We start from the raw sequence: 13,798 nt of genomic DNA, 5'->3' as shown, positions 1-13,798 counted from the left end.
CCAACGGAAGTAGCCTACACAGTGTCTTTACCTCCCTGGCAGGTTAGTGATCCTGAGACATATCTATACAGTACAGTAGAGGGTCAACTGGGTTTGAGGTTTAGTATCTGTAATGGGCGCCACTGTTAGCACCCAAAGTATCATGACATGATTATTCCAGTCAGAATGTAAATTAGAATGTTATGATGGTGATTGGTTAGCCTGGGTATATCAGTATGCTTGGACCATCATGTCACTCCTTGCCACTTCCTGGCATCCAAACATGACAATGAATGGAATGATGGCACAACACTGATCTGGGAGCAGCAGGTTAGACACTGATCTGGGAGCAGCAGGTTAGACACTGATCTGGGAGCAGCAGGTTTAGACACTGATCTGGGAGCAGCAGGTTAGAAACGGATCTGGGAGCAGCAGGTTAGACACGGATCTGGGAGCAGCAGGTTAGACACTGATCTGGGAGCAGCAGGTTAGACACTGATCTGGGAGCAGCAGGTTAGACACTGATCTGGGAGCAGCAGGTTAGACACTGATCTGGGAGCAGCAGGTTAGACACTGATCTGGGAGCAGCAGGTTAGTGTTTGGTGCCAGTGGTTAGTTTGCTGAAGTGTAGTGTATATCTGTTGCTCGTCACTGTCCCCCTTTAACACCAAGCATGAGGCCTAAAGGCAGCGATGGACTCGGGTAACGAACTACTGAAACAGAAGAGAACCCCGTTCTATCTACGACGTGACCCGTTTTGTCCTGTCAAACTCAGTGGATGAGGTCTTCGAGATTTGATCGATCCTGCCCCCCACCCAAAAACGTCAAAACGTCCTTGTCACTATTGTGTGAAGTCTTATGGTGTTGTAAGTGTCGATGATGATGATATTGATGATATTGATGATGATGATCATGATATTGATGATGATGATCATGAGATTGATGATGATGATGATGATCATGAGATTGATGATGATGATCATGATATTGATGATGATGATCATGATATTGATGATGATCATGATATTGATGACGACGATGATCATGAGATTGATGATGATGATATTGATGATGATGATGATGATGATATTGATGATGATGATCATGATATTGATGATGATGATCATGATATTGATGATGATGATCATGATATTGATGATGATGATGATCATGAGATTGATGATGATGATGATCATGAGATTGATGATGATGATCATGATATTGATGATGATCATGATATTGATGACGATGATCATGATATTGATGATGATCATGATGATGATATTGATGATGATGATGATGATGAGATTGATGATGATGATCATGAGATTGATGATGATGATCATGAGATTGATGATGATGATCATGATATTGATGATGATCATGATATTGATGATGATGATCATGATATTGATGATGATCATGATGATGATATTGATGATGATGATATTGATGATGATGATGATCATGATATTGATGATGATGATCATGATATTGATGGTGATGATCATGATATTGATGATGATCATGGTATTGATGATGATGATCATGATATTGATGATGAGCATGATATTGATGATGATGATATTGATGATGCCATTCTAAATGGTGGCGAACCCAGAAGTAACTGTAACGTGGGCTTGTTGAGTGTTGCATGGTTTCAGATCTCTTTCTTTAAAGACTGTTTTACTGTCACGTTGTGATTTTGAAAAGAAGAAAAAACAATCTGCAGATTGAAATGGGTTGTCAAGGATACCGCAGATATTTACAGGGATTTGATCAAAAAATACCTTTGTTATTACTACTGTGGCTGTGTTCCAAATGGACTCTTATTCACTTTATAATGTGTTAACCTGGACCCATAGAGAGTCATTCTGTTAACCTGGACCCATAGAGAGTCATTCTGTTAACCTGGACCCATAGAGAGTCATTCTGTTAACCTGGACCCATAGAGAGTCATTCTGTTAACCTGGACCCATAGAGAGTCATTCTGTTAACCTGGACCCATAGAGAGTCATTCTGTTAACCTGGACCCATAGAGAGTCATTCTGTTCCCTTTATACCCTTTATAGAGTGTTAACCTGGACCCATAGAGAGCCATTCTGTTCCCCTTTATAGTGTGTTAACCTGGACCCATAGAGAGCCATTCTGTTAACCTGGACCCATAGAGAGTCATTCTGTTAACCTGGACCCATAGAGAGTCATTCTGTTAACCTGGACCCATAGAGAGTCATTCTGTTAACCTGGACCCATAGAGAGTCATTCTGTTAACCTGGACCCATAGAGAGTCATTCTGTTCCCTTTATACCCTTTATAGAGTGTTAACCTGGACCCATAGAGAGCCATTCTGTTCCCCTTTATAGTGTGTTAACCTGGACCCATAGAGAGCCATTCTGTTCCCTTTATAGTGTGTTAACCTGGACCCATAGAGTCATTCTGTTCCCTTCATAGTGTGTTAACCTGGACCCATAGAGAGTCATTCTGTTCCCCTTTATAGTGTGTTAACCTGGACCCATAGAGAGCCATTCTGTTCCCTTTATAGTGTGTTAACCTGGACCCATAGAGAGTCATTCTATTCCCCTTTATAGAGTGTTAACCTGGACCCGTAGAGAGTCATTCTGTTCCCCTTTATAGTGTGTTAACCTGGACCCGTAGAGAGTCATTCTGTTCCCCTTTATAGTGTGTTAACCTGGACCCGTAGAGAGTCATTCTGTTCCCTTTATACCCTTTATAGAGTGTTAACCTGGACCCATAGAGAGCCATTCTGTTCCCTTTATAGTGTGTTAACCTGGACCCATAGAGAGTCATTCTATTCCCCTTTATAGAGTGTTAACCTGGACCCGTAGAGAGTCATTCTGTTCCCCTTTATAGTGTGTTAACCTGGACCCGTAGAGAGTCATTCTGTTCCCCTTTATAGTGTGTTAACCTGGACCCGTAGAGAGTCATTCTGTTCCCTTTATACCCTTTATAGAGTGTTAACCTGGACCCATAGAGAGCCATTCTGTTCCCCTTTATAGAGTGTTAACCTGGACCCATAGAGAGTCATTCTGTTCCCTTTATAGAGTGTTAACCTGGACCCATAGAGAGCCATTCTGTTCCCCTTTATAGAGTGTTAACCTGGACCCGTAGAGAGTCATTCTGTTCCCTTTATAGTGTGTTAACCTGGACCCGTAGAGAGTCATTCTGTTCCCTTCATAGTGTGTTAACCTGGACCCGTAGAGAGTCATTCTGTTCCCTTTATAGAGTGTTAACCTGGACCCATAGAGAGTCATTCTGTTCCCTTTATAGAGTGTTAACCTGGACCCATAGAGAGTCATTCTATTCCCCTTTATAGAGTGATAACCTGGACCCATAGAGAGTCATTCTGTTCCCCTTTATAGAGTGTTAACCTGGACCCATAGAGAGTCATTCTATTCCCCTTTATAGCGTGTTAACCTGGACCCATAGAGAGTCATTCTGTTCCCTTTATAGAGTGTTAACCTGGACCCATAGAGTCATTCTGTTCCCTTTATAGAGTGTTAACCTGGACCCATAGAGTCATTCTGTTCCCTTTATAGAGTGTTAACCTGGACCCATAGATAGTCATTCACAGGGTGATTAACAGGACAAACATGATGCTAGATTAAGATGTATATAGATGATTAGGTGTCTGGTCTATTCAGGGCTCTGGTTAAAAGTAGTGCACTATATAGGGAATGGGGCTGTAGTATAAAGTAGTGCACTATATAGGGAATAGGGCTGTAGTATAAAGTTGTGCACTATATAGGGAATAGGGCTGTAGTTAAAGGTAGTGCACTATATAGGGAATAGGGCTCTGGTCTAAAGTAGTGCACTATATATGGAATAATGCTGTAGTTAAAGGTAGTGCACTATATAGGGAATAGGGCTCTGGTCTAAAGTAGTGCACTATATAGGGAATAGGGCTCTTGTCTAAAGTAGTGCACTACATAGTGAATAAGGGGCCATATTGGATACAGCCTCTATGTGAGTTTGGTTGGGCACAAGCCTGGGCCTGTGTGTAAAGTAGTGCACTATATAGTGAATAAGGGGCCATATTGGACACAAGCCTGGGCCTGTGTGTAAAGTAGTGCACTATATAGTGAATAAGGGGCCATATTGGACACAAGCCTGGGCCTGTGTGTAAAGTAGTGCACTATATAGTGAATAAGGGGCCATATTGGACACAAGCCTGGGCCTGTGTGTAAAGTAGTGCACTATATAGTGAATAAGGGGCCATATTGGACACAAGCCTGGGCCTGTGTGTAAAGTAGTGCACTATATAGTGAATAAGGGGCCATATTGGACACAAGCCTGGGCCTGTGTGTAAAGTAGTGCACTATATAGTGAATAAGGGGCCATATTGGACACAAGCCTGGGCCTGTGTGTAAAGTAGTGCACTATATAGTGAATAAGGGGCCATATTGGACACAAGCCTGGGCCTGTGTGTAAAGTACTTCTGCATTCTAAAGTGTTGGTATTCCAGCATCTTGTATCTTTTAATAAAGGTGATTTAATCAGCCACTTCCTGTCTGTCTGAACATGTGGACTCAACATCATTCCAATAAGGCACTCAAATAAGCGGACGATAGGTGAAGGTACACTCTATATATTTATATACAAAAGTATGTGGACACCCCTTCAAATTTAGTGGATTTGGCTATTTCAGCCACACCCGTTACTGACGTGTATGAAATCGGGCACACAGCCATGAAATCTCCATAGACACGCGGCAGTACCATTCTGTGAGCTTGTGTGGCCTACCACTTCATGGCTGTGCCGTTGTTGCTCCTAGACTATCCCACTTCACAATAACAGCACTTACAGTTGACCCGGGGCAGCTCTAGCAGAGCAGTAGTTTGACCAACTGACTTGTTGGAAAGGTGGCATCCTATGACGGTGCCACGTTGAAAGTCACTGAGATCTTCAGTAAGGTCATTCTACTGCCAATGTTTGTCTGTGGAGATTGCATGACTGTCTGCTCGATTTTATACACCTGTCAGCAACAGGTGTGGCTGAATTAGCCGATTCCACTGATTTGAAGGTGTGTCCACATACTGCTGGTTATATAGTGTATTCCCCTGGTACATTACTCAGATCTCACCAGTCCATTTATGCTGCTCTGGCGCCATCCAGTGGACTTCTGGGAACACAACTTCAACTCCGTTACATTCAATGTATCCAGGTCTCCAACACAGGTCATCACAAGTAACAACATTCCTCAATTAGGTTTTATTTATTCATCTGATAAAAGAAGTGAAAGACAGTACAGCTATGAACTGCTATCAACAGTGTTCAGGTCGGTGTTCAGGTTGGAAGACAGTACAGATATAAACTGCTATCAGTGTTCAGGTTGGAAGACAGCACAGATATAAACTGCTATCAACAGTGTTCAGGTCGGTGTTCAGGTTGGAAGACAGCACAGATATAAACTGCTATCAACAGTGTTCAGGTTGGAAGACAGTACAGATATAAACTGGTATCAACAGTGTTCAGGTTGATGTTCAGGTTGGAAGACAGTACAGATATAAACTGTACTGTCTACATGGAGGAGATTACTGAGTAGTTTAGTTAATCAGGCTGACCCCCAGTCTACATGGAGGAGATTACTGAGTAGTTTGGTTAATCAGGCTGACCCCCAGTCTACATGGAGGAGATTACTGAGTAGTTTGGTTAATCAGGCTGACCCGCAGTCTACATGGAGGAGATTACTGAGTAGTTTGGTTAATCAGGCTGACCCCCAGTCTACATGGAGGAGATTACTGAGTAGTTTGGTTAATCAGGCTGACCCCCAGTCTACATGGAGGAGATTACTGAGTAGTTTGGTTAATCAGGCTGACCCGCAGTCTACATGGAGGAGATTACTGAGTAGTTTGGTTAATCAGGCTGACCCCCAGTCTACATGGAGGAGATTACTGAGTAGTTTGGTTAATCAGGCTGACCCCCAGTCTACATGGAGGAGATTACTGAGTAGTTTGGTTAATCAGGCTGACCCGCAGTCTACATGGAGGAGATTACTGAGTAGTTTGGTTAATCAGGCTGACCCCCAGTCTACATGGAGGAGATTACTGAGTAGTTTGGTTAAATCAGGCTGACCCCCAGTCTACATGGAGGAGATTACTGAGTAGTTTAGTTAATCAGGCTGACCCCCAGTCTTCTCTTTAGACATTGAGGGATGATGAGGTTTTTGCAATGTGGAGATTCCAGAGTATGGTACCTCTGTATCTGATAGAGAACTTACTTTGTGAGGTTTGTCAGTGTGGAGGGTGAAGGTTACCACAGTGTCTTGTGTTATATAGATGGATTTCAGAATGAACCTGGAAGAATCCATTGAAGGGTTTAGGTAAACTGTCTGGGAGGTATGTGGCCTACATTAAGGTGAGGTAAATTGACAGTATATTGAGTTTTCTAAACAAAGGAGCCAGATAATTAGAGGAGGTGGCTAGTGTTGCACATTTCTTTTGTATGATGAGAAACATGTGCAAGTAGGAGACATATGTTCTGGCCCAGGCAATATTACAGTAAATGAGATATGGGTAAATGGATCTCTAGTATAGAGTTAGGAAGCTTGATGAGCCAAAACACTAATTTGTCTGATGATGCCAACAGATTTATTAAACTTTGCTGAAGCCAAATGTAATATGATCTTTCCTTGGTAACTTTTCATCCGTTAGAACTCAGAGGAATCTAGTGGATGGGACTTGTTCCATTTCATTCACACCAATTGAGATTCTGGCTCATTTTTATTAAAGTTTCTACTACCATTCTTCTTCTTCTTATGAATACATTGAGGTTGGATTATTTAACATTTAAACATCATTCGTTTATGTGAAACCAATCAGAAAATGTGATAAATCTCTGTGATAAAATCAAATTGGTTTCATCAGCAAAGATAATTGGAAGTATGGTAGAAGTATAGTATGGTAGTAGACCCAGCAGATATAGATTAGTATGGTAGAAGACCCAGCAGGCCATTGATATAGATTAGTATGGTATGGTAGAAGACCCAGCAGGTCATTGATATAGATTAGTATGGTATGGTAGAAGATCCAGCAGGCCATTGATATAGATTAGTATGGTATGGTAGAAGACCCAGCAGGTTATTGATATAGATTAGTATGGTATGGTAGAAGACCCAGCAGGTTATTGATATAGATTAGTATGGCATGGTAGAAGACCCAGCAGGTCATTGATATAGATTAGTATGGTAGAAGACCCAGCAGGTCATTGATATAGATTAGTATGGTATGGTAGTAGACCCAGCAGATATAGATTAGTATGGTATGGTAGAAGACCCAGCAGATCGTTGATATAGATTAGTATGGTAGAAGACCCAGCAGGTCATTGATATAGATTAGTATGGTATGGTAGAAGACCCAGCAGGCCATTGATATAGATTAGTATGGTATGGTAGAAGACCCAGCAGGTTATTGATATAGATTAGTATGGCATGGTAGAAGACCCAGCAGGTCATTGATATAGATTAGTATGGTAGAAGACCCAGCAGGTCATTGATATAGATTAGTATGGTATGGTAGTAGACCCAGCAGATATAGATTAGTATGGTATGGTAGAAGACCCAGCAGATCGTTGATATAGATTAGTATGGTATGGTAGTAGACCCAGCAGGTCATTGATATAGATTAGTATGGTAGAAGACCCAGCAGGTCATTGATATAGATTAGTATGGTATGGTAGTAGACCCAGCAGGTCATTGATATAGATTAGTATGGTATGGTAGTAGACCCAGCAGATATAGATTAGTATGGTATGGTAGTAGACCCAGCAGATATAGATTAGTATGGTATGGTAGTAGACCCAGCAGGTCATTGATATAGATTTGTATGGTTTGGTAGAAGACCCAACAGGTCATTGATATAGATTAGTATGGTAGAAGACCCAGCAGGTCATTGATATAGATTAGTATGGTAGAAGACCCAGCAGGTCATTGATATAGATTAGTATGGTAGAAGACCCAGCAGGTCATTGATATAGATTAGTATGGTAGAAGACCCAGCAGGTCATTGATATAGATTAGTATGGTAGAAGACCCAGCAGGTCATTGATATAGATTAGTATGGTTTGGTAGAAGACCCAGAAGGTCATTGATATAGATTAGTATGGCATGGTAGAAGACCCAGAAGGTCATTGATATAGATTAGTATGGTATGGTAGAAGACCCAGCAGGTCATTGATATAGATTAGTATGGTATGGTAGAAGACCCAGCAGGTCATTGATATAGATTATTATGGTTTGGTAGAAGACCCAGCAGGTCATTGATATAGATTAGTATGGTTTGGTAGAAGACCCAGCAGGTTATTGATATAGGTTAGTATGGTAGTAGACCCAGCAGGTCATTGATATAGATTAGTATGGTAGAAGACCCAGCAGGTCATTGATATAGATTAGTATGGTATGGTAGAAGACCCAGCAGGTCATTTGATATAGATTAGTATGGTAGAAGACCCAGCAGGTCATTGATATAGATTAGTATGGTATGGTAGAAGACCCAGCAGGTCATTGATATAGATTAGTATGGTAGAAGACCCAGCAGGTTATTGATATAGATTAGTATGGTATGGTAGAAGACCCAGCAGGTCATTGATATAGATTAGTATGGTATGGTAGAAGACCCAGCAGGTCATTGATATAGATTAGTATGGTAGAAGACCCAGCAGGTTATTGATATAGATTAGTATGGTATGGTAGAAGACCCAGCAGGTCATTGATATAGATTAGTATGGTATGGTAGAAGACCCAGCAGGTCATTGATATAGATTAGTATGGTATGGTAGAAGACCCAGCAGGTCATTGATATAGATTAGTATGGTAGAAGACCCAGCAGGTTATTGATATAGATTAGTATGGTATGGTAGAAGACCCAGCAGGTCATTGATATAGATTAGTATGGTATGGTAGAAGACCCAGCAGGTCATTTGATATAGATTAGTATGGTAGAAGACCCAGCAGGTTATTGATATAGATTAGTATGGTAGAAGACCCAGCAGGTTATTGATATAGATTAGTATGGTTTGGTAGTAGACCCAGCAGGTCATTTGATATAGATTAGTATGGTAGAAGACCCAGCAGGTCATTGATATAGATTAGTATGGTAGAAGACCCAGCAGGTCATTGATATAGATTAGTATGGTAGAAGACCCAGCAGGTCATTGATATAGATTAGTATGGTAGAAGACCCAGCAGGTCATTGATATAGATTAGTATGGTAGAAGACCCAGCAGGTCATTGATATAGATTAGTATGGTTTGGTAGAAGACCCAGCAGGTCATTTGATATAGATTAGTATGGTAGAAGACCCAGCAGGTCATTGATATAGATTAGTATGGTAGAAGACCCAGCAGGTCATTGATATAGATTAGTATGGTAGAAGACCCAGCAGGTCATTGATATAGATTAGTATGGTTTGGTAGAAGACCCAGCAGGTCATTGATATAGATTAGTATGGTATGGTAGAATACCCAGCAGGTCATTGATATAGGTTAGTATGGTATGGTAGAAGACCCAGCAGGTCATTGATATAGATTAGTATGGTATGGTAGAAGACCCAGCAGGTCATTGATATAGGTTAGTATGGTATGGTAGAAGACCCAGCAGGTCATTTGATATAGATTAGTATGGTAGAAGACCCAGCAGGTCATTGATATAGATTAGTATGGTTTGGTAGAAGACCCAGCAGGTCATTGATATAGGTTAGTATGGTATGGTAGAAGACCCAGCAGGTCATTGATATAGATTAGTATGGTAGAAGACCCAGCAGGTCATTGATATAGATTAGTATGGTAGAAGACCCAGCAGGTCATTGATATAGATTAGTATGGTTTGGTAGAAGACCCAGCAGGTCATTGATATAGATTAGTATGGTATGGTAGAAGACCCAGCAGGTCATTGATATAGATTAGTATGGTTTGGTAGAAGACCCAGCAGGTCATTGATATAGATTAGTATGGTATGGTAGAAGACCCAGCAGATCGTTGATATAGATTAGTATGGTAGAAGACCCAGCAGATCGTTGATATAGATTAGTATGGTTTGGTAGAAGACCCAGCAGGTCATTGATATAGATTAGTATGGTATGGTAGAAGACCCAGGAGGTCATTGATATAGATTAGTATGGTTTGGTAGAAGACCCAGCAGGTCATTGATATAGATTAGTATGGTATGGTAGAAGACCCAGCAGGTCATTGATATAGGTTAGTATGGTATGGTAGAAGACCCAGCAGGTCATTGATATAGGTTAGTATGGTATGGTAGAAGACCCAGCAGGTCATTGATATAGGTTAGTATGGTATGGTATGGTAGAAGACCCAGCAGGCCATTGATATAGATTAGTATGGTATGGTAGAAGACCCAGCAGGTCATTGATATAGGTTAGTATGGTATGGTATGGTAGAAGACCCAGCAGGCCATTGATATAGATTAGTATGGTATGGTAGAAGACCCAGCAGGTCATTGATAGATTAGTATGGTAGAAGACCCAGAAGGTCATTGATATAGATTAGTATGGTTTGGTAGAAGACCCAGCAGGTCATTGATATAGATTAGTATGGTTTGGTAGAAGACCCAGCAGGTCATTGATATAGATTAGTATGGTATGGTAGTAGACCCAGCAGGTCATTGATATAGATTAGTATGGTTTGGTAGAAGACCCAGCAGGTCATTGATATAGATTAGTATGGTAGAAGACCCAGAAGGTCATTGATATAGATTAGTATGGTAGAAGACCCAGCAGGTTATTGATATAGATTAGTATGGTATGGTAGAAGACCCAGCAGGTTATTGATATAGATTAGTATGGTATGGTAGAAGACCCAGCAGGTCATTTGATATAGATTAGTATGGTAGAAGACCCAGCAGGTTATTGATATAGATTAGTATGATTTGGTAGAAGACCCAGCAGGTCATTGATATAGATTAGTATGGTATGGTATGGTAGAAGACCCAGCAGGTCATTTGATATAGATTAGTATGGTAGAAGACCCAGCAGGTCATTGATATAGATTAGTATGGTAGAAGACCCAGCAGGTCATTGATATAGATTAGTATGGTAGAAGACCCAGCAGGTCATTGATATAGATTAGTATGGTTTGGTAGAAGACCCAGCAGGTCATTGATATAGATTAGTATGGTATGGTAGAATACCCAGCAGGTCATTGATATAGGTTAGTATGGTATGGTAGAAGACCCAGCAGGTCATTGATATAGGTTAGTATGGTAGAAGACCCAGCAGGTTATTGATATAGATTAGTATGGTAGAAGACCCAGCAGGTCATTGATATAGATTAGTATGGTAGAAGACCCAGCAGGTCATTGATATAGGTTAGTATGGTATGGTAGAAGACCCAGCAGGTCATTTGATATAGATTAGTATGGTAGAAGACCCAGCAGGTCATTGATATAGATTAGTATGGTAGAAGACCCAGCAGGTCATTGATATAGATTAGTATGGTTTGGTAGAAGACCCAGCAGGTCATTGATATAGGTTAGTATGGTATGGTAGAAGACCCAGCAGGTCATTGATATGGGTTAGTATGGTATGGTAGAAGACCCAGCAGGTCATTTGATATAGATTAGTATGGTAGAAGACCCAGCAGGTCATTGATATAGATTAGTATGGTAGAAGACCCAGCAGGTCATTGATATAGATTAGTATGGTTTGGTAGAAGACCCAGCAGGTCATTGATATAGATTAGTATGGTATGGTAGAAGACCCAGCAGGTCATTGATATAGATTAGTATGGTTTGGTAGAAGACCCAGCAGGTCATTGATATAGATTAGTATGGTATGGTAGAAGACCCAGCAGATCGTTGATATAGATTAGTATGGTAGAAGACCCAGCAGATCGTTGATATAGATTAGTATGGTATGGTAGAAGACCCAGCAGGTCATTGATATAGATTAGTATGGTATGGTATGGTAGAAGACCCAGGAGGTCATTGATATAGATTAGTATGGTTTGGTAGAAGACCCAGCAGGTCATTGATATAGATTAGTATGGTATGGTAGAAGACCCAGCAGGTCATTGATATAGGTTAGTATGGTATGGTAGAAGACCCAGCAGGTCATTGATATAGGTTAGTATGGTATGGTAGAAGACCCAGCAGGTCATTGATATAGGTTAGTATGGTATGGTATGGTAGAAGACCCAGCAGGCCATTGATATAGATTAGTATGGTATGGTAGAAGACCCAGCAGGTCATTGATATAGGTTAGTATGGTAGAAGACCCAGCAGGTCATTGATATAGATTAGTATGGTATGGTAGAAGACCCAGCAGGTCATTGATATAGGTTAGTATGGTATGGTAGAAGACCCAGCAGGTCATTGATATAGATTAGTATGGTATGGTAGAAGACCCAGCAGGTCATTGATATAGGTTAGTATGGTATGGTAGAAGACCCAGCAGGTCATTGATATAGGTTAGTATGGTATGGTAGTAGACCCAGCAGGTCATTGATATAGATTAGTATGGTAGAAGACCCAGCAGGTCATTGATATAGGTTAGTATGGTATGGTAGTAGACCCAGCAGGTCATTGATATAGATTAGTATGGTAGAAGACCCAGCAGGTCATTGATATAGATTAGTATGGTAGAAGACCCAGCAGGTCATTGATATAGATTAGTATGGTTTGGTAGAAGACCCAGCAGGTCATTGATATAGATTAGTATGGTATGGTAGAATACCCAGCAGGTCATTGATATAGATTATTATGGTATGGTAGAAGACCCAGCAGATATAGATTAGTATGGTTTGGTAGAAGACCCAGCAGGATATTGATATAGATTAGTATGGTTTGGTAGAAGACCCAACAGGTCATTGATATAGATTAGTATAGTATGGTAGTAGACCCAGCAGGTCATTGATATAGATTAGTATAGTATGGTAGTAGACCCAGCAGATATAGATTAGTATGGTATGGTAGTAGACCCAGCAGGTCATTGATATAGATTAGTATGGTTTGGTAGAAGACCCAACAGGTCATTGATATAGATTAGTATGGTAGAAGACCCAGCAGGTCATTGATATAGATTAGTATGGTTGAAGACCCAGCAGGTCATTTGATATAGATGAGTATGGTTTGATAGAAGACCCAGCAGGTTATTGATATAGGTTAGTATGGTAGTAGACCCAGCAGGTCATTGATATAGGTTAGTATGGTAGAAGACCCAGCAGGTCATTGATATAGCTTAGTATGGTATGGTAGAAGACCCAGCAGGTCATTGATATAGCTTAGTATGGTTTGGTAGAAGACCCAGCAGGTCATTGATATAGATTAGTATGGTTTGGTAGAAGACCCAGCAGGTCATTTGATATAGATTAGTATGGTAGAAGACCCAGCAGGTTATTGATATAGATTAGTATGGTATGGTAGAAGACCCAGCAGGCCATTGATATAGATTAGTATGGTATGGTAGAAGACCCAGCAGGTTATTGATATAGATTAGTATGGTATGGTATGGTAGAAGACCCAGGAGATCATTGATATAGATTAGTATGGTATGGTATGGTAGAAGACCCAGCAGGCCATTGATATAGGTTAGTATGGTAGAAGACCCAGCAGGTCATTGATATAGATTAGTATGGTATGGTAGAAGACCCAGCAGGTCATTGATATAGGTTAGTATGGTATGGTAGTAGACCCAGCAGGTCATTGATATAGATTAGTATGGTATGGTAGTAGACCCAGCAGGTCATTGATATAGATTAGTATGGTATGGTAGAAAACCCAGCAGGTCATCGATATAGATTAGTATGGTATGGTAGAAGACCCAGCAGATCGTTGATATAGATTAGTATGGTA

The sequence above is a fragment of the Oncorhynchus kisutch genome, unplaced genomic scaffold (genome assembly GCF_002021735.2).
Source record: "Oncorhynchus kisutch isolate 150728-3 unplaced genomic scaffold, Okis_V2 Okis06b-Okis10b_hom, whole genome shotgun sequence".
NCBI lineage: Eukaryota > Metazoa > Chordata > Actinopteri > Salmoniformes > Salmonidae > Oncorhynchus > Oncorhynchus kisutch.
Note: the sequence above shows the minus strand (reverse complement) of the source record.